The sequence below is a fragment of the Suricata suricatta genome, chromosome 7 (assembly GCF_006229205.1).
Source record: "Suricata suricatta isolate VVHF042 chromosome 7, meerkat_22Aug2017_6uvM2_HiC, whole genome shotgun sequence".
NCBI classification, from domain to species: Eukaryota; Metazoa; Chordata; class Mammalia; order Carnivora; family Herpestidae; genus Suricata; species Suricata suricatta.
The window spans coordinates 108,400,133-108,418,980 of record NC_043706.1 but is presented as its reverse complement, the minus strand read 5'-3'; the positions used below and the strand labels follow the sequence as shown (position 1 = coordinate 108,418,980).

The 18,848-nt window shown below is 39.8% G+C and overlaps 1 non-coding gene across 1 annotated transcript; it reads left to right on the top strand.

The window, feature by feature from the left end:
- Nucleotides 1-10,833: 10,833 nt before the first annotated feature.
- On the top strand, nucleotides 10,834-10,905 carry TRNAE-CUC. The gene has a single exon. It is a non-coding gene; the product is annotated as a tRNA-Glu (tRNA).
- Nucleotides 10,906-18,848: the final 7,943 nt, after the last annotated feature.

Below are 18,848 nucleotides of genomic sequence, written 5' to 3'. Positions count from 1 at the left end.
CCGGGCTCCGCGGCTCGGGCTGCGGCATCCTCCCCGCGCCGGCGACCTCGGATCCGGAAAGCTGGACACCCCCGCCACCCCCGGCTGCTGCAGCCTCAGCAGCCCCAACACGGCTCCAGCCCCGGCCGGGCGGCTCCGCCCCGGGGAGCTGCGCGCGCGGCCTCCGCAGGCCTCGGCCCATTGTGACGCCTCCGAGGGCGGGCGAGCCTGCTGCTACCCAGGCGGCCGGACGCCGGATGGTGGAGCCTGGGAGGGTCTTCTTACCTCGCCCCGGGCCGCATCGCCTACTGCTGGCCTGCCGTGGCCACCGCGTTTCGTGGGAAGTGAGGCTTTGAGAGCAGAGCTGAAGTTATAAAGCGTCTCCCCGGGCCTTAAAACCTTAAGTTTCCTTCCAGCTTGGGGACCACTGGCCACAATAAATTCATCCTTCTGTCCTTTCCGGCGTTAGGTTTCGCAGAGGGGCCCACCATCCCCTCCCCCTCCCGCTCCCGTCCCTGGTTCTGCATCCCGGATGCTGCCAAATTGCAATCACTACAGCGGTAGGGACGTAGCCGTTGGGCCCTCCAGGCCAACTCTTGGCAGAGACCCGAGAGAGCCTAGGTTGGGAGGATTTGCATCAGCAGCGGGGCAGTGCCTGTTTCCCCTCCACACTTGGAAGCTGTTTCCTCTATGGTCCCATGACCAGCACTGCAAGATGACTAGGAGGATTTGGTCTGGAGGTTTACCCTTACACACACAAAACTCGAGGCAGAGTCTGCAGCTGGTCTGATAACTCTGGTATGTCAGAGGCCGGGCACACAGGCACACTAGATAGTGGCCCCCTCTGGGTTGTTGATTCTGCTTATGCTGTATCAGCCTCTCCTCCAAGGCGGAGCCAAGCATTGAGCAGTGATGACTTTGGGATTTCAGTTGCAAGTGGGTCATGTTATATACTATCTTGTAAGAAATGGAATAACCGCCCAATTCTGCACTGAGCATGTATGAAATGGGGCCTCCAGTTTACATCTTTAGGCATTGTGTTATTTGCTAATTATTTTCAAGGGAAAATTAGACTCTTACACTACAAAGACCTGATTTTATTGACTCAAAAGAACCTTGTTTGGGATTTCCAGAGAAACTGAGCCGCTCTCACACTTCTTCGATGGGTGCTTTTATGATTTGTAAATCTACAGTTAATTTTTTTTTAATGGGCAAAGATAAGCCATGTTCCATAGCGGTACAAACTGATAAAATCTCAAAGACTTCTTGAGCATGTGGAGCAGGGTAGGAGCTGAACTGCTTAGGAGTCAGGAAACACTGGCACATGACTTGGTCACTTCGAGGACTTTGATCTAGAGCCCCAGTTCATAGCCAAAAGATACCTATTATTCATCATGGTATTTTGCCCCCAAATTCAAAATAACCCAGCTTTAGAAATGTTTATGTGTCTATGTGATGTATAAGTGACAGAATGAAGTCACTTAATGAGAATTTAGCAGTTGCTTATGCTAACAAAATTTATGAAGAAGTTTGCTTAGAATGTGATTTGTGCAAGGACATTTGCAGAAATGTATACTGAGCTGCAATTAAAAAATTTTTTTAATATTTTATTTATTTTTGAGAGAGAGAGAGAGATGGCTTGAGCAGGGCAGGGTCAGAGAGAGAGGGAGACAGAATCTGAAGACAGGCTCCAGGCTCTGAGCTAGCTGGCAGGCTCTATGCTGACGCGGGGCTCAAGCCCAGGAACGTTGAGATCATGACTTGAGCTGAAGCCTGTTGCTCAACTGACTGAGCCACCCAGGCACCCCTGAGCTGCAAAGTCTTGACTCTTTTCATCCTTTTGCCACTCAGAGCCCACTTTTATTTACCCCATGTTTTCTCAAGAAACTAAGTAGTGATTTTTAAAGTTTACTTTTATTTGTTTGGGGGGGGAGCGGCAGAGAGAGAGGAAGACAGAATCCTCTCCAAAGCAGGTTCTGCTCTGTCAGCACAGAGTCGATGTGGGACACAAACTCATGGACCATGAAATCATGATCTGAGCTAAAATTGAGAGTCACAGGCTTAACTGATTGAGCCACCCAGGCACCTAGTGATCCTTTTTATTAGACAAAGATATAACTGAGTTTGTATTTTAAAAGTAGTAAGCATCAATTATAAAATGTCAGTCTTTCAAAACCACTGAATGTAACTTAAGTATCTATTTCACATCTTCATGAACTTCTCTAGAACTGCATACTGTATCACATGCTTATTATAACATTACAGTGGAAGTCCTGGTGTAATAAAGATATCTGCTTCCCAACTTAGAGGGAGAGAAAATTCCCCCCTAAAGATTCTTCACTAGCTCTTTTTCATTAACTTAGCATTCATTGATTTGCCTAAGCACTGTCTTTATAGAGAAACCAGAAGAAATAAAATCATTTCCTTATCCTCTAGATGTGTTCTGTCCAAAATTGGCCACATGTTACCACTTCAATTTATTTTTTTAACTCTATTTATTTATGTTGAGGGAGAGAAACAGAAAGCACATGTGGGGGAGGGGAAGACAGAGAGGGAGAGAGAGAATCCCCCAGTAGGCTCTAAGATCCCAACTTGGGGCTTGATCTCACAAAATGTGAGATCATGACCTAAGCCAAAACCAAGAGTCCGTCAATCAACTGAGCCACCCAGGTGCCCTGTGGCCATTTACATTTAAATTAAAAATGAGTTTTTTCATTCAACTAGCCACATTTCAAGTGCTGAAGAGGCAAACATGGCTAGTGGCTGCTCTTTTGGACAGAATAGAATATTTCCACTATTACAAAAAATTATTTTGGACACTGCTGCTCTAAATTGAAGGTGGAGGGTGCCTGGGTGGCTCAGTCAGTTAAGCATCAGATTTCTGCTCAGGTCATGATCTTATGGTTTGTGAGTTCAAGCCCTACATCGGGCTCTCTGCTATTAGTGCAGAGCCTGCTTGGGATCCTCTCTCTCTCTGCCACTCCCTGTACACTCTCTCTCTCTTTCTCTCTCACTCTCTTTCTTTCTCTCAAAAACAAATAAATATTTAAAAATAAATAAATAGAAGGTGAAATTTTAATTGAGAGATAAAACTAAATACTCAATAATTTGGGAAATCTTAGTACACTCAAGATCAAACCTCATTAGAATGTGTACTTCTTAAGAACATGGTAATCTGTAAGAATTTAGGCACTGGTTTCAGACCATAGCTTTACCTGTGCTGACCTTGGATATGTTACTTAACCTCTGTTGCTTTATATGTAAAAGGAGGATGATAATAGTATCAACTTCACAAAGTGGATAGAGGGACTGATTTAGGTAATCCATGAATGAGGCTTAAACTAAAGTCTAGAATGTGACCTTCCAGAAAAGTTAGCTATTACTTTAATAATATACATTACTATAATGTATAATGTGTTATATTATTATAATGTATTTTTTATTATATCCCTGGCCCTCCTCATGTACCTGGCTATAAGGTACTTGGCAAATGTTGAGTTAATGAAAAGTTACAGTGCTACACTAATTTTGTGGCTATGAGGGCTTCTGTTAAATATGAAAACCATCTTTCTTACCCCTGTTGAAGGTGAGAGGCCATTGTGGTGCAGTTTAGGTGGAAGTGTCATCTCACTTTTTTTGGTGTAAAGAACCTTGTATGATGAGACTTTGGGGTAGGTATGGAGAGGCAGAGATCCCTTTAGCTCTTAACAGAAGAAAAGAGGAGTCGTGTCACTAGCCTTCCTCTTTCTTGCTGCACAGGATAGGAATTTGGACGGGGGGTGGGGGCGGTGAGGGCAGCTGGATCCCTGTGTTCAAGCATCAGGTGTTCTCCCCAGCAACTTTCCAGAGGGCTCTGGGAAACATTACCAAACATTAGAAACTGTCATTGCAACTGTGCACATATTTTTCTTACATATCTATCTAAAGATAATTTTGTAATGAAGAAGCGTGGCTAGTGTGTCTGTTTTTAAATGCTACACTGCTGCCATTTCCTTGCACTGGAATTCCAGGAATATCAGCAAATAGTGCTTTGCTGAAATGAAAGGCTCCCTGGAGACACAGTGAACTTACAACTACTGAAAGAATGGAAACTCCTTTGGAAGTTTTCTCCATCAGGGGTTGGAGAGATATATGTGTTGGGTGATGAATTCGATCTACTAGCACCAAGAAGTTTCACTCTTTAGTAGTTAAACCTATCCTTCTCTTCCTGGAACAGAAAGACCTCCTCTCACACACCTGACTTAGGTTGGTTGAGACCCAGAGGTTCCAGAAGAGGTAAATACTAATGTCATCTCTGGAGGTCTGTGGTGGCTCTCCTGGAACTAGAGAGATGGAACTGAGGTCACTGTTTAATAGTGTTGAAGGCAGTGGTTCATTTTTACAACTGGTGTCATTGGTCTGGTTCATCGTGGATTACCACCCTGAATTTTGAGAAAAATGTAAATAGGTCCTTTTAAGGACGGTCCTAGGCTCAGTGCTTCTCTAGGCCTGTTATAAAATCTGAAGAGGAGGTAGAAATCTCCTTGTCATTTGAAAGGAGGAGTCTGCCAGTGTGTACTGAGAAAAAGAAATACCGATGCATATAGAGATAGATTGCTGTCTGGGTGCCGATAAGCACGAAGAATTTACAGCTGATTACTCAGATTAAGCCCAATAAATTTGCCCTTTTCTTTTATTCACAGTTCATTAAACAGTATCTGCTCTTGGAAACTTTCTGCTGTCTTGTTTCTGCTAAAAATAGTCTGTTCTGTAGCTTGAGAATTCATTACATATTTTTTACATTTTCTGAAAAACTTAGTCATATAAGCTGGTGGAAAGACATTGTAGCTAAGATATCACTTAAAATTCTGAGATGAATCCCTAAATTAAACTAGTAGTTGTTGTTTGGCTTTGTTAGATGAAAGAAATTTAGAATGCAATAGCTGAAAAGGGTTTTTTCAAAGGAAATCATTATAGATTCATAAAAAGTTGCTAATAATGTGTAGGGAAGTCCCAGGTTCCCACCACCCCCACTGACCCCAGTTGACCTCAATGATAACATTCGGATAACTCCAGTATAATACCAAAATCAGAAAAATGACACTGATATGATCGTTCAAGTTTATTTATATTTCATCAGTTTTACATACACACGTGTGTGTGTGTGTGTGTGTGTGTGTGTGTGTGTGTGCGCGGGCACGCGTGCGCACATTCTACACGATTTAATCACCTGTATAGATTATTCTACCCACCATGATAAGACACAGGACTGTCCTAGCACCACCACAAGGCTCCCACAACCTACCCCTTTATAAAGTCACATCCGCCCTCCTCCACATCTCTAATTCCTGCAAGTCGTGAATCCCTTCTCATCTCTATAATTTCAAAAATGCTATATAAAAGGAATCATACCAGAGACACCTGGGTGGCTAGCGTCGTCTGTGCATCCAACTCTTGATTTTGGCTCAGGTCATGATCTCATGGTTCATGGGTTTAAGCCCTGCATCTGGCTCTGTGCTGGCAGTACAGAGCCTGGTTGGGAATCTCTCTCTCTCTCTTTTCCGCTCCCTACCCCCCTCTCTCTCAAAAGCAAATAAATAAAATTTTTAAAAAGTAAAAGGAATCACACCATCTGTAACCTTTTGGATTGGCTTTTTTCTTTTTCCCCACTCAGCATAACTCTCTTGGGATCCATCCAAGTTGTTATGTGGATCAATAGTGGGTTCTTTTTTTTTTTTTTTTTTGATAAGTATTCCATGTTATGGACATTCCACAGTTTAACCATCCACCCATTGAAGGACCTTTCTGTTCCAGTTTGGGGCTATTATAAAAAAGCCACTATAAACATTTGTGGGCAGATTTTGTGTGAACATAAGTTTTCATTTTTCTCGGATAAGTTCCCAAGAGTACAACTGACGGGTCATATGGTAAGTGCATGCTTAGTTTTATAAGAAACTGCCAAATTATTTTCCAGAGTAGCTGTACCATTTTACATTCCCATCAGCAAAGTATGCATGACGAGTGGTGCATTTTTAATCTATTAAATAAATTTGTTAAAGTATAGTCCTACTTGCGTTTTACTATTCACTACTCTACCATAATTACTTATTAACTTGAACCTTCACCAGACTAAACTTCAAGGTCAGGGATCCCATTTTATTCACTTCGATATCTTTGGTGCTTAATATAGTCCCTGATTTATATTAGTCAATAAATATATGTTTAATACATAAAATAATAAATTGAAAAATAATTGAGTCAGGTTAAAATCAAACTGAAAAATAAAATTGTCAATAAGTTATAACTATAAGTGAATTTGAATTGGATGCCATGATTTTTCTTACAATATATAACAACATTTTCAAATCAGAAACTGGCACTCTATAAGTTGTTATTTTGGAGCAAATTAATAAAAACTAAGTGCTAAATTAGGCGGGGCTAAGTTATTCATTTTAGTACTTTGGTGAAAGCAAAAGATTGGAGATAATCTAAATGACTGAGATGAAATGGCTTTAATAAAATAAATAGTGTAATACTATGTAGTTATCCATAAAAATGAGAAAACTTTTTATGTAATGAATGGACATCTGTGGCGGGTGCCTGGGTGGCTCAGTCAGTTAAGCCTCCCACTTCAGCTCAGGTCATGATCTCCCCGTTTGTGAGTTGAGCCCTGTGTCACCTCTGCCTGCTTTAGATTCTGTCTCCCTCTTTTGCTCTGCTCCTCCCCCACTCCTGTTCTCTCTCTCTCTCTCTCTCTCTCTCTCTCTCTCTCTCTCTCTCCCCAAATAAACATTAAGAAAGATTTTAAATAAAGGAATTTTTGAAATATCCTTCAAAACATATTTTTTGAAAAGTTATATAAAGTATGTAGAGTACGTCCCTATTTGTGTAAAAACAAGACAAAGAAATTAAAAAAGAAAAGATATATGCATAAACATCTTAATTCTCCCTACAGCAATCTATAAAGTATAGAGTGTGCCTAGACCATCTTGTGACAGACAGTAAAGAGGTGCTCAAAAGCTTAGGGCGGGGCGCCTGGGTGGCTCAGTCGGTTGAGCATCCGGCTTCGGCTCAGGTCAGATCTCCCGTTCGTGGGTTCAAGCCCCGCGTCAGGCTCTATGCTGACCGCTAGCTCAGAGCCTGGAGCCTGCTTCCGGTTCTGGGTTCTGTGTCTCCTTCTCTCTCTGCCCCTCCCCCTCTCATGCTCTGTCTCTCTCTGTATCAAAAATAAATAAAACATTAAAAAAAAAAGGCTTAGGGCAACATGTCAAAATAATATAGGAGCTAAGTTGAAGGGACTCCTTCTGGCCAAATTTGGGACAATTTAATTATTAAGAAAAATGACAGTGATGGATTGAATAAAAGCACAAAACCAGAAAAAGAATATGAGTCTAAACTGATACTTAAAAATTAGAGAATAAAAAGAGAAAGGAGAGAACGGGAAGTTGTTTACATGAGAATGATGAAACAATATTATTTTGGAATCACCATAGTAATAATTGATGAAAGCAAAGATTGTCAGTAAATGCTAAAACCGTCAGGTGAAAGTCTGCTGAAGAACAGAAGATTCATACATTCTCCAGGTATGGTGGACACCTTAGCCAAATACTCAAACTTACTGTATGTTTCCTACAGCTGCTATAAAAATAAAAATTAAAAAAAACCCCACAAACTTAGGGGCCTGAAGCAACACAACTTTATTATCGTACAGTTCTGTGATCCAGAAGTCTGACCCGAGTCTCAGTCTAGGTATTGGCAGAGCTGTTTTCTTTCTGGAGGCTCAAGAGGACCTGTTTTCCTCAACTTAGAGTCCCCTTCCTCCGTCTTCAATGCCAGCAAAGGTAGGTTGAGTTTTCCTTTGACTCTAGGACACTAACTCTGCTGCCTCTCTCCTTTACTTATAGGGACCCTTGTGATAATTTTGGGCTCACTCAGATGACCCAGGATAATTTCCTGTGTCTCAAATCCCTTCACTTCATCACATCTGCAACGTTTCTGTTGCCATGTGAAGTAACACATTATGTGTTCTGGAGATTAGGCTAGAGACATCCCCATGGGGGCCATTATTCTGCTACAGCACTGATCACAAGAGCTAATGTGATAGATCAGCGTTATGCACCTTCTGATGTAATGCACTGAGAAGAACACATCGCTTAAGGTTCTTGTCAAAAGGAATATTTATCTCAACTGAGGGGCTTTCTGAAACAACCGTCCTTCACTATTCAAAAAGGTGAATATTGTTAAAAAAAATTTTGAGGAACTGTCCCAGATTAAAGGAAGGAGAATACAGAACATGACAACTAAATACACTGTATAATCTTTGAGTGGATCCTGGTAAAAAGATAAAGTATTATGACAATTGAAAATTTTGATTATTAACTGTATAATAAATAATATTGTACTAAATGTAAATGTCTCGGGTGCCTGGGTGGCTTGATCAGTTAAACAGCTGATTCTTCCTTTTGGCTCAGGTCTGAGCTCCTGGACGGAGGGCTGTCAGTGCAGACCTAGCTTGGGATTCTCTCTCTCTCCTCCTCTCTCTGCCCCTCCCCTGCTTTCTCTTCCTCTCTCAAGATAAATAAATAAACATTTTTTAAAAAAGTAAATTTCCTAAGTGTGATAATTGTCTTGCTTGTTCTTAGGAAATATATGACAAAGTATTAAAAAGTAAAGTGTTATGATGTGTGTGACTAACCTAAAATGCTTCAGAAAAGAAATCAAGAGAAAGTAAATACAGAAAGTATTAGCAACTGGTTGAATCTAGTTCAGCACTGTAAAATAGAAATACAATGCAAGGCACATATATAATTTTAAATAACTAGTAGATACATTAAAAAGTGAAAAGAAAGTGAAATAAATTTTAATATGTGAATCCAATATATTTCTAATTTAAATATGTAATCAGTGAAAAAATTCTTCTTTACATTTTTTTTGAGAGAGAGAGAGAGAGAATGAGTGCACAAATGTGAGGAGAGGGGCAAAGGGAGAGAGAAAAATCCTAAGCAGTCTCAGCCTAGAGCCCAGAGCGCAGGTGAGGCCCAATCCCACCACCGTGGGATCATGACCTGAGCCAAAATCAAGAATTGGTTGCTCAACTAAGTGAGGCATTCAAGCACCTCTCAATGTAAAAGTTATTAATGATGATTTTACATTATTTTTTCTTATGAAGCCTTAAAAATCAATAAGCATTCATCACTTGTAGAACCTCTAAATTTAAGCTAGTCACATTTCAATGCATGATAGTCACACGTTGCTGGTCTTACTAAATTGGACAGCACAAATGTAGATGAAGGGTATTTATGTGTTCATTTTCCTTTGCTTGCAATTTTCTGTAGGTTTGGAATTTTTCAAAATAAAAAGTTGGGAAAAATAGATATTCATTAGTACAAGCTTAGACTATCTCTAGAAGGATCCAAAAGAGACTGTTAACACTGATTACCTCTGGGAAGAAGAAATTACTGTCTGGGGAAAAGAGGGGTGGTGATTTTCACTGCACCTTTTTGTCCTGTTGTAGCATATTGTGACTAAGCCTATTAAAACTTAAAATTATTCTAAAAATAATATTGCTTTATCTTTTTATCCAAAATCAGACCTTTGCTGCTAAACTCTGGTAACCCCCAATTCAGAGGTAAGAGCTCCACTTCCTGAACTTGATTTCCCAAAAATTCCTTGATATAGGAAAGAGGTGAGTGTCCTATCTAAAATACGATTGTTTATAAATTACTTAGGATATTTCCATCTGTATCAGACTTGAAAAATCCTGTTTGCATATTATTAAACCAGTTGAGACAAATTTTATCAATAATCTAAACCACCTCTGAGTTGCTGAAGACAAGAAACAATATCCAAGCACAGGCTCACCTACATTCTGCAGTGATGGATGCCGCAAAGAACTCAGAGTGGTTGTGAGCAAGTTCATTACAAATTTATTATGTTTTACTTAAGAGCCTCCTTCCATCTTACAGCGGAGCGGGGTCTCTTGGGTTACATTTGTTCAACTGTAACTGTTGGCACTTCAACAAGGAATTACATCCCGTTGTCCTCTGCTCGTATTTCAAGAGGGCTTCTGAATCGAGGATGGTCTTTAAGGTTTCTTTACTCCTCTGGTAATTGCATCATTTCCTGGCCGTGTCCAGTGCAGAACGCGGAGAGATGAAGCAATTGCCCAGTTAATAACACTGAAGGGGGTGGTGGGGATGAAGTCATGGAAACACACGGAGTGGGAAGGATTGGTCGCATCTGGATGCAGATGCTGTCCCTGGTTCTTCACTGGGCACCACATCCACAACTCTCTCAGCCTCGTTAGCCTGACTCCCGAGTAAATCATCATCACGATAGATACACAATCACTTCCTAAGAGGCGACGTGGCCCTTCAGCAACCACAGCTGTAGAGCCGGTGTCCTGTGCCAGGGACGCGTGCGGTGTCCCACCCGCCAAGACAAGGCGAAACGCGCTCCGCCAGCGACAATCTAGATTGAGCACAATGTGTAGTGGCACTTAACCTCTGCGTGAAAGGGAAAAGCAGAAAGCGACAGAGGTTAGATTTAGAAACAGCACTAGATGGTTAAGATAATAATAAAGCAAATTACAAGGCTCTCTAACGGCACAGTACTCTAACTTGTGTCTAGCACAGACATAATTAGACATTCATAATTAGAATGAAATTTCAGGACGTCTTTTCTAGCAGGGCAGTCGTAAGAGGATTGGATTTGGACGCTCCAGCTTTTTCTCGCTGCAGCCGCCTCTGAGCGCAGAAACTAAGCCTCAATTTTGGAAAGTAGGTGGGGCCTTGAGTCACAATCTTTTCTACTGGTCAGGTTTACGTAGAGATTTTTAAAGCAGCAAATACATTTCAGGAAATAGCTTACCCAAGTTCCCTGGTGGTCTAGTGGTTAGGATTCGGCGCTCTCACCGCCGCGGCCCGGGTTCGATTCCCGGTCAGGGAATAGTCATTCTTTTTTTCTTTCCAACATGAAGACAGTCTTGAGATTTTAACCGCTCTTTATCGTAGTTGTTTCATTCATTTACAAAAATCGAATTCATTTTTAAATGCTATTTGATCTCAGATTTAAAATACGACATTTACTCCCCCTCACCCCCAAGGTACAACAACAGGTTTTTCCGTGTTCCTCAAAGCATCCTGCAGGTTAGTTGCACCTAAGAGAATGTAAACGTTGGGTTCGACCTGCTGGAGCCCAGGTAGGATGCTTTAGCCAGCCGGGGACTGGAGAGTTGGAAGGGAACAAGGTGGAGGTGCTGTGAGACAAGAAGGGGAGGCCTGGTTAGAGAGGAAGGTAGGTGAAGAGGAAAGACAGTAAATAGAGTGGTGAATGGGGAGGTGGGGGGCACTTCTGTTGCAGTGCCTGTGCCCTTAAATAAGCTAGAGTGCAAGAACCTTGTGGAAGGAGAGAAGCAAAGCACAGAAGTACAGCAAATCCCCTACCCTGGGCAGACAGAGTCCTCTGTGCATAATTACAACAGAAATGTCCAGAAGCAAAGTACAGAGAGCCTTGGCCCCCAGCACACCAGGAAGGGGCAAATAAGACGGCCTATCACAGTTGTGTAGGAAATCAAAGGAGAACATGAGCTAAGGTTTTAATTTTGGCTTATTAATTTTGAAAGGGTGCTGACTGGGAGCATGGCAAGGCAGGCAGCAGTGTTACATTTAGATCTGGTCTGAAGAGGTCATCCAAGTGAACTTTTCCTGTACAAGGAGTGAAATTTTTGACTAATATTCACAGATTTCGAGGAAATTCAGCACAGATGTGAGAACCGAAGGCCAAAGAGTTGAAATGCTTCCGAAGAGTCAAAGTGTGCAGGCTTGACTTCCACTAGAGCAGGCCAAGTAGGAAAGTCTAAAGTTCAAAGTCAGGTTCAAAGAAGCCAAAGAAGAAAGAGTCTGGAAATTGCAGTGTAGTCATTAATAGCATAAAGGATATTTCTCTTGTTTGTTTTTTAAATGGAGTTTTATTTTATTTAGTCTTCGTGTCATCCTTATTGTGTTTCACCTATTCGATTGTTATTTTTAGTCAAATAAGTACACTTTGCTAAAGAATATTGTCATTTAGACACAGAAACACTATATCACATTATCTACACACGTAGCACAAAGTTGCTGCTTTGTAGAGCCAATATTGTGCTCAATTTCGGTCCTTATGAAAAAGGGGGAAATGCTGAAGGACTATTTGCAGAAATATTCCACATATGACGAGGTTCCTTAAAGGTTAAGGAATAGAAAGTATTTAACCTGCAGAGATGAAACCGAAGGCTATTTACTGCAAGCCAAAAATATTTTTCTGGACTTGTCAAATTATTTCATTTTAAACACAAAATCATCATCCATCCAGGGCTGGGCTGATGAATAACTAAATATAAGGATGCTGAGAGGAACCAAGGGTTCGAGGGAAGAAGCGCAGGACTTTATCACCAGCAACTAGTACAGTGCTTGACATATGGTTGGTGTTAAATGAATGGATTACTTAATCCATTAAACCAAGAAGTAGATTGCTAAGACTTCCCTTGAAAACAACGCTATATATGTTAAGCCCTCATAATTCTATTTCTGTATGAACCATAGTTCTGTATTTCCACTGAGAGAAGAAATGGAAAAAGAATTAAACTGAGTAAATGATATCCACCATTTAATGAGTTCTTATAGATTCTAAACAATAAACTAAGCACTTGGTCTATAAGTGAGTCAATTCTTACAACAATTATCCTTGCTTTGTAGTTTAGGAAACAGACTCAGAAAGTTTTTATAATTTAGTTGAAATCACACAAGTGTGTGGGGAACCAGGATTCCAACTTGATTTGCCCAACCTAAATTCTGTGTTCTTTACGACTCCCCACACAAATTTTCTGGTGGCACATTGGCATCTTCTTTAGAGCAATCTTAACGAATAGTGTGGTTCATAGAGAGTGTTGCATAGAAGCAAAGAAGAATTATATGATATTTCACGTTCTCTTTTAAATGTATATTTGAATTCTTTGAGTGACAAGTTTAGTGAAAGTCAACTCTAGTAGTTTGTGGGGGTTACCAGATCCCAGAGAAAGACGTGGAAAACTTTTAGTTAAGATATAAGTTTAACAGTAACACACTGTTCTTGCATTTACGAATAAGCATTTTGATTTGTGAAAGTGTTTTCCCCTTCAATATTATTTTTATTTATTTAAAATTCATTGTTGCCACATGTCCATATTGATCATTATTTTATTGACTTAGAAATGACAACTCTTGTTTTTTCATCTTCCTTTAATAAGTAGGCTAGAGAAAAATAATACTTTTACATTAGTTACATAAAAGGAAAGCAACTTCAATTTAAACCATGGACCAACTTGATTAGCTTTTCTCCAGTTTATTGCATCCTCTGAATTTCTATACTATATTTAACATAATATATATTATTTTATATAATTTGCTATGGTTTTGTGTAAGTTGTGTTTTTGTAAATTCCTTGAGATCAGAGTTTGCCTTGCAAAGTGATAATCATATCATTAGTGGTTCAAAACTTGTTTCTGTTCTTTGGTGTTGGTAATTAGCATTCAGCCCGAAAGCTCTGAAGTGAGAGTAAGGCAAGACCTCCCTGAGGACAGGGTCTCTGTCACGTTCATCTTTGCATCCTCCAGGCTTTGTCAGTACCTGGCACATAGGAGCAATTCACAGGACTCAAGAGGATAAATAAAAGAATGAGGCAAAAGACTGGAACTTGTGTGTCTCAGAAGAAACACAGGTGACCGGTAAATTGTTTTAAAAAGTATCAAAATCTTTTGTAATCCAGAAATAAAATAAAAAATATTCTATTTATATCCATCAAAGTGGAAAAAATGAAAAAAATCTAACAATATCAAGAATATAGAATAACGGACACTCTTACACACCAGTGGTGGAAGAATAACTTGATGCAATGAAATGACTTTGGAAAACAGCTTTGGTATTATCTAGTAAAGTTGGAGGCTCTCATACCCAGCAAGACAACCCCTGAGAAAGCCCTTCACAGGTGCACCAGGAGACATATAGAAGAATGTTTACTGTGGTACCATCAGAGTGGACCCAACTGGAGGCAACCTAAATGTCCCTTGAGAGGAAAGTAACTAGGGGCCCTGGGGTGGCTCCATCAGTTAAGTATCTGACTCTCATTTTCAGATCACATCATGATCACACAGTTTTGTGAGTTCGAGCCCTGCGTTGCGCTCTGCACTGACAGTGTGGAGCCTGCTTGAGATTTTCTCTCTCTATCCTTCCCCTGCTCATACTGTCACTGTCTCTCTCAAAAAAAGCAAAACAAAACAAAACAAAAAACAAAAAAAAAAAAACTTTAAAAAAGAAAAGAGTAGAGTGACTAAATAAATTGTGGTTTAGTCATAAAATGAAACACTGCAGCAGAGTTTCATGAATTACAGAGCCTCTTATCACCATTATGAAGTCAAGAGAAATATGATTTAATTTTAAAAGCAAATGAAATACAGAATGATTCCATTTTATATTAAGTTTTAAAATGCTAAATTAAAAGTATTGCTTACTGGTATATACACAAATGGTAAAATGTAAAGAAAAGCAAGAGAACAGTCATTCCTGGCTAATGGAAAAGATGGAGGAAGGATTTGGCAAGAAATAAGCAAGAGTATTTTCAAACACTGGTAATGCTTGCCTGGTGTACAGAGTAATTAATTCTCATTTGATTACGTATAACTTATGCATACCTTATACTATTTTCCGCCACAAATTCGATGTTTAACTAAAATAAAAAACGAAAAGGAATGAATGATATGTTCAGGCAAACTTTTGAGGATAATGGCATGCCAGCAATATTTAGTTGAGGAAAATCTCACTCCTTTCGGTAGCTATAGTTTGTAATGGTGCTGTAGGGAAGTTCCAGGTATTTTGAAAATGATGAATGCAAGAATGCACCACAAGGTGGCGTCATAGCCTCAAGTATCTCATTAGGACCTATTTAATCTAAGTAACCCGTTCTTGCCTTGGAAATGTTGGTGTGGTTAAAATCTAGAGTTTATTGTATTCATAGGGAGCATCAGAGGATATTTTAATTCTTTTAGCTTCTTCTCATTTCATCAATTATTCTTGATTTTAACCGCCAATATGCTGTGCTATCAGATTAAAGTTTGAGGGAAGCAATTCAAATAAATTCAACACGTATGCAGGTCGCGTTATGACATGTCTTAATTCATTCCTCATTCAGTCAGGCAGTCATATATTAATTCATTTAACCAATGTCTACAAATACTTATTGAGATTTATTTCTGTAATACATGTAAGTCAAAGAGGCCCTGGAGACTTAAAAAGAGCAAAAACATAGTCACTACCATTGGCTTTTAGCATGGTGGTAAAGACAGGCAATAATCATATAATCACAAATTTAAATTGCAATTGACAGATTCTATAAGAAGTATGTGATTCTACACTAAGGCATTGAATCAGCTGGAGATGTGAGCAGAGTATTTCACCTATTGAGATCTGAAAAAGGATGAGGTTCCTAGGTGAACAGGAGAGAAAAGATCGTTCTGAGTAGAAGGAACCAGTGCAAGTCCTGGAATCAGGAGAGAGAAAGGAGAATACCAGGGGCTGAAGGAAAGCCAGTGTGGCTAGATTGCAAGTCAGAGGTAGTGAGACAAGGTGAGAGGGGCCTAGAGGGTGGGCAGGAGCCAGATCTTGCATGGCTCTGAAGCCTGAGATTAATTTTGTCTTCATTTTTAGAGAGCTGGAGAGCCTCAGAGAGGAGGGTGGCTGTAGCAGCCTAAAGCCCCGGTGCTGCCACTGGTAAACCGGCAGCTTTGTCAGCGTCCGGGAAACAGTCTGCCTTAGGCGCTGGATAGTGGTACCCTTTTGTTCACCTGGATGTGGGTGATTTGCTTTTTGATGCTGCAGGACATCTTTAAAGACAGTAACATTATTCCCATCTCCGCCATGTTCATTAGATTCAAGATTTTTCTGCTAAAGAAACATGACTCCATTGTATTTATTTTGAATCATAAAGACCATTACTTTTGAAGACAGGAAGCATAAAGTATGCTTTCTTAACAAACCAATAGACCCATTCAGCTCATTCACAATAAAATAAAATCCTTTCATATCTAAAATATAAAAGGTGTGAAAGATGGGTACATGGGTGGCTCAGTCAGTTGAGCATCCAACTCTTGTTTTCGGCTCAGGCCATGATCCCAGGGTCGTGGGACCAAGCACTACTTCAGGCTATGCACTGATGTGGAACTTACCTAAGATTCTCTCTCTCTCTCTCTCTCTCTCTCCCTCCCTCCCTCCCTCCCTGCCTGCCTCCCTTCCTCCCTCCCTCCCTCTGCCCCTCTGCCCTGCTTGGGCTCTCTCTCCCTCTGTAAAAAAATTTAAAAAAATAAAGCTATGAAAGAAATGTTTATGGTCATGTTGTCTCAGAAAGAAGTATGTGTTAGAAATCAGAAGATCTGGGTCAGATGACCGTCGGAAAGATTATCTAATTTGGCTGGGCCTCAGGTTTCTTCTACAAAATGAAGCATTGGTCTAGGTTATATTCTTCTAACCCTGAAATTTTGTAAATCTGCAAATATATTTATATAAAGCAAAATATACATGCAAATAATTTAATATAAAGAGAACAGGTGTTGGACAACTACCTTGGTATGTATTTGAATAAAGTTGTGTAAATGGGGCTCAATGAGACTTATTTTGGATCTTAAGACATTTTCAATAAACTAAATTTTAACAAGCTTCACTACCATTTATTGATAGTGTACTATGTACCAGATCTTATGAACATTATCCCATTTAATCCTCAAAAAATTCTTGTGAAATACATGTTGTTTTTAAATCCTATTTTACTAATTAAAAAACAGCATGGTGCCTGGGTGGCTCAGTCAGTTAAGTGTCTGGCTTCGGCTAAGGTCATGATCTCATGGTTTGTGGGTTCGAGTCCCGCGTCGGGCTCTGTGCTGACAGCTAGCTCAGAGCCTGGAGCCTGCTTTGGTTTCTGTATCTCCCTCTCTCTCTGACCCTCCTCTGTGTGCACTGTCTCTCTCTCTCAAAAATAAATAAAAAACATTAAGAAAATTAAATTATAAAAACTTGCACAGATTCAGTAATTTGTCTGAAGTCACACAGCTAATACATCTGAAGATTAATCTTGATATATCTGATTTCAGAACTTGTCCTTTTAATCATTATCCTATTTATTATATTCTTTGAAGAGTTGAATAATAATAAATTCTATTTAATATATTCTTGAAGAGCATAAAAATGACATATATATTGAATAGAGATAAATTTATTAGAATTTTATATATATGGATTTCAAGTTGTTTATAAGTGATCTGTTGAATAAGCACTAAGAATTTTAATAAGCTCCCACATCTTAAAACAAAACTGCTTAATAGACTTCATTTAACTACTGCACTATCTAGATACGGCTGTGAAGTTGCACTATTATTAAGCAAACCATCTCCTTGTTAATATGTTTTTGCTGTATCTGTAATGTATATGCTTACAGAATTTTAACTCCTTAGCTATACATTTTAAAGAAACAATTAGACAAATAACTTTCATCATGTTTCTTGCTATGTCATATCCTGATCACAAACAATGGTGAACTTGTTTCTCCTTTAGTCTCAAGCTCCTGATACCCAGAGCAAGGAAGCCTCCTTGTTTGGAGAAGTAGCTAAATGCATTCATATTGAGTTATTGCTCCTGTGTTTTGTCTGTCGCTCCCGCTCTTGGGCATGCTCGAGGTTTCATGGTCACATCAAAGGCATTGTGTTACCCGTTGTGAGAACTAGTTAGTGTTGGTCAGATAATTTATCGGTTTATTGCTGGGACCCATTCCTATGATAGTCATGCTCAGTCGCCACTTGGTGTTTATGTCTGTTCTTTCAGTGCAACACTTTTGCCTTATGCCTGCGCTTAATGAGTCAGCTGTGATGAACTTATGGATATCCTGAAGGTGGGGGTGCTTACTGAACCTTCAAAGGCCCATCAAGCCTCCTTACTGTAGGGGAAAAGGATGTTCATCATCAGAGGCAAAGCTTGCCCCCTGAGCTCAGCTGATGGTCACCAGGCTATATGCGAGTTAGGTGATGTTACCACCCCAGCCATTTGTACTGTGCTGTGCTTATCCTTCTGACAGAAAGATGTCAAAATAATAAAATAAATTTAGCAGTATGTGCTTGTGAGACCAAAAAAAAAAAAAAAAGGTGGCTTCCCTAGTTTCTGTTTAGGAGGCGGCGTGCGACTGTGACAGAGAAATGTGTGATGAGGAGAGTAGAACACGGTCTGTGTGCCTCTGTGATTTCCCCTCCTGACTGTGAACACATCTCTGTCGTCTTGCCAGACCTCAGAGCAGCCTATGTAAAGCAGGAGCACCGGGGCAGACTGGCTAGGGCAGGGGAGAGGCCCTCCATCGCTGGCCCAGGAGAAAGCCCACACAAACAGCTACACAAAGTGCTAGTTGGATTGATTTGGTGAAAAAAAAAAAAAAAAGAAAGAAAAAGGTCTTTATGTTCTCTGTAATTAAGGGAAAAGAAGTGATGAAAGATCTTGGAAGCAGAGTTTCACAGTATGGTAAATAATATTCAGCTTGATAGCTTATGATCATAAAAGGTGGTGTTAACTCAAAATACCTTAGTTGTTTTATGAGTTTATGAGCAATTTAAAATTTAGTTTTAAATTTTAAGATTTAAAATTTAATTTTTACAAGTTCACTTATATAAGTAAAACATGAATAAGAGCCATTTTTTGAGAAATACTTTTCCTTCTGCATGAGAAAATGTGACTTTATCACTGTGATGAAAACACAAAACTATTATGATACACACTTAATGCAAGAAACTTTAGAGTTAACTTGCCAAAGATACTCAACCTCATTCTATCCCTTAAAAAAAAAGCTTACAA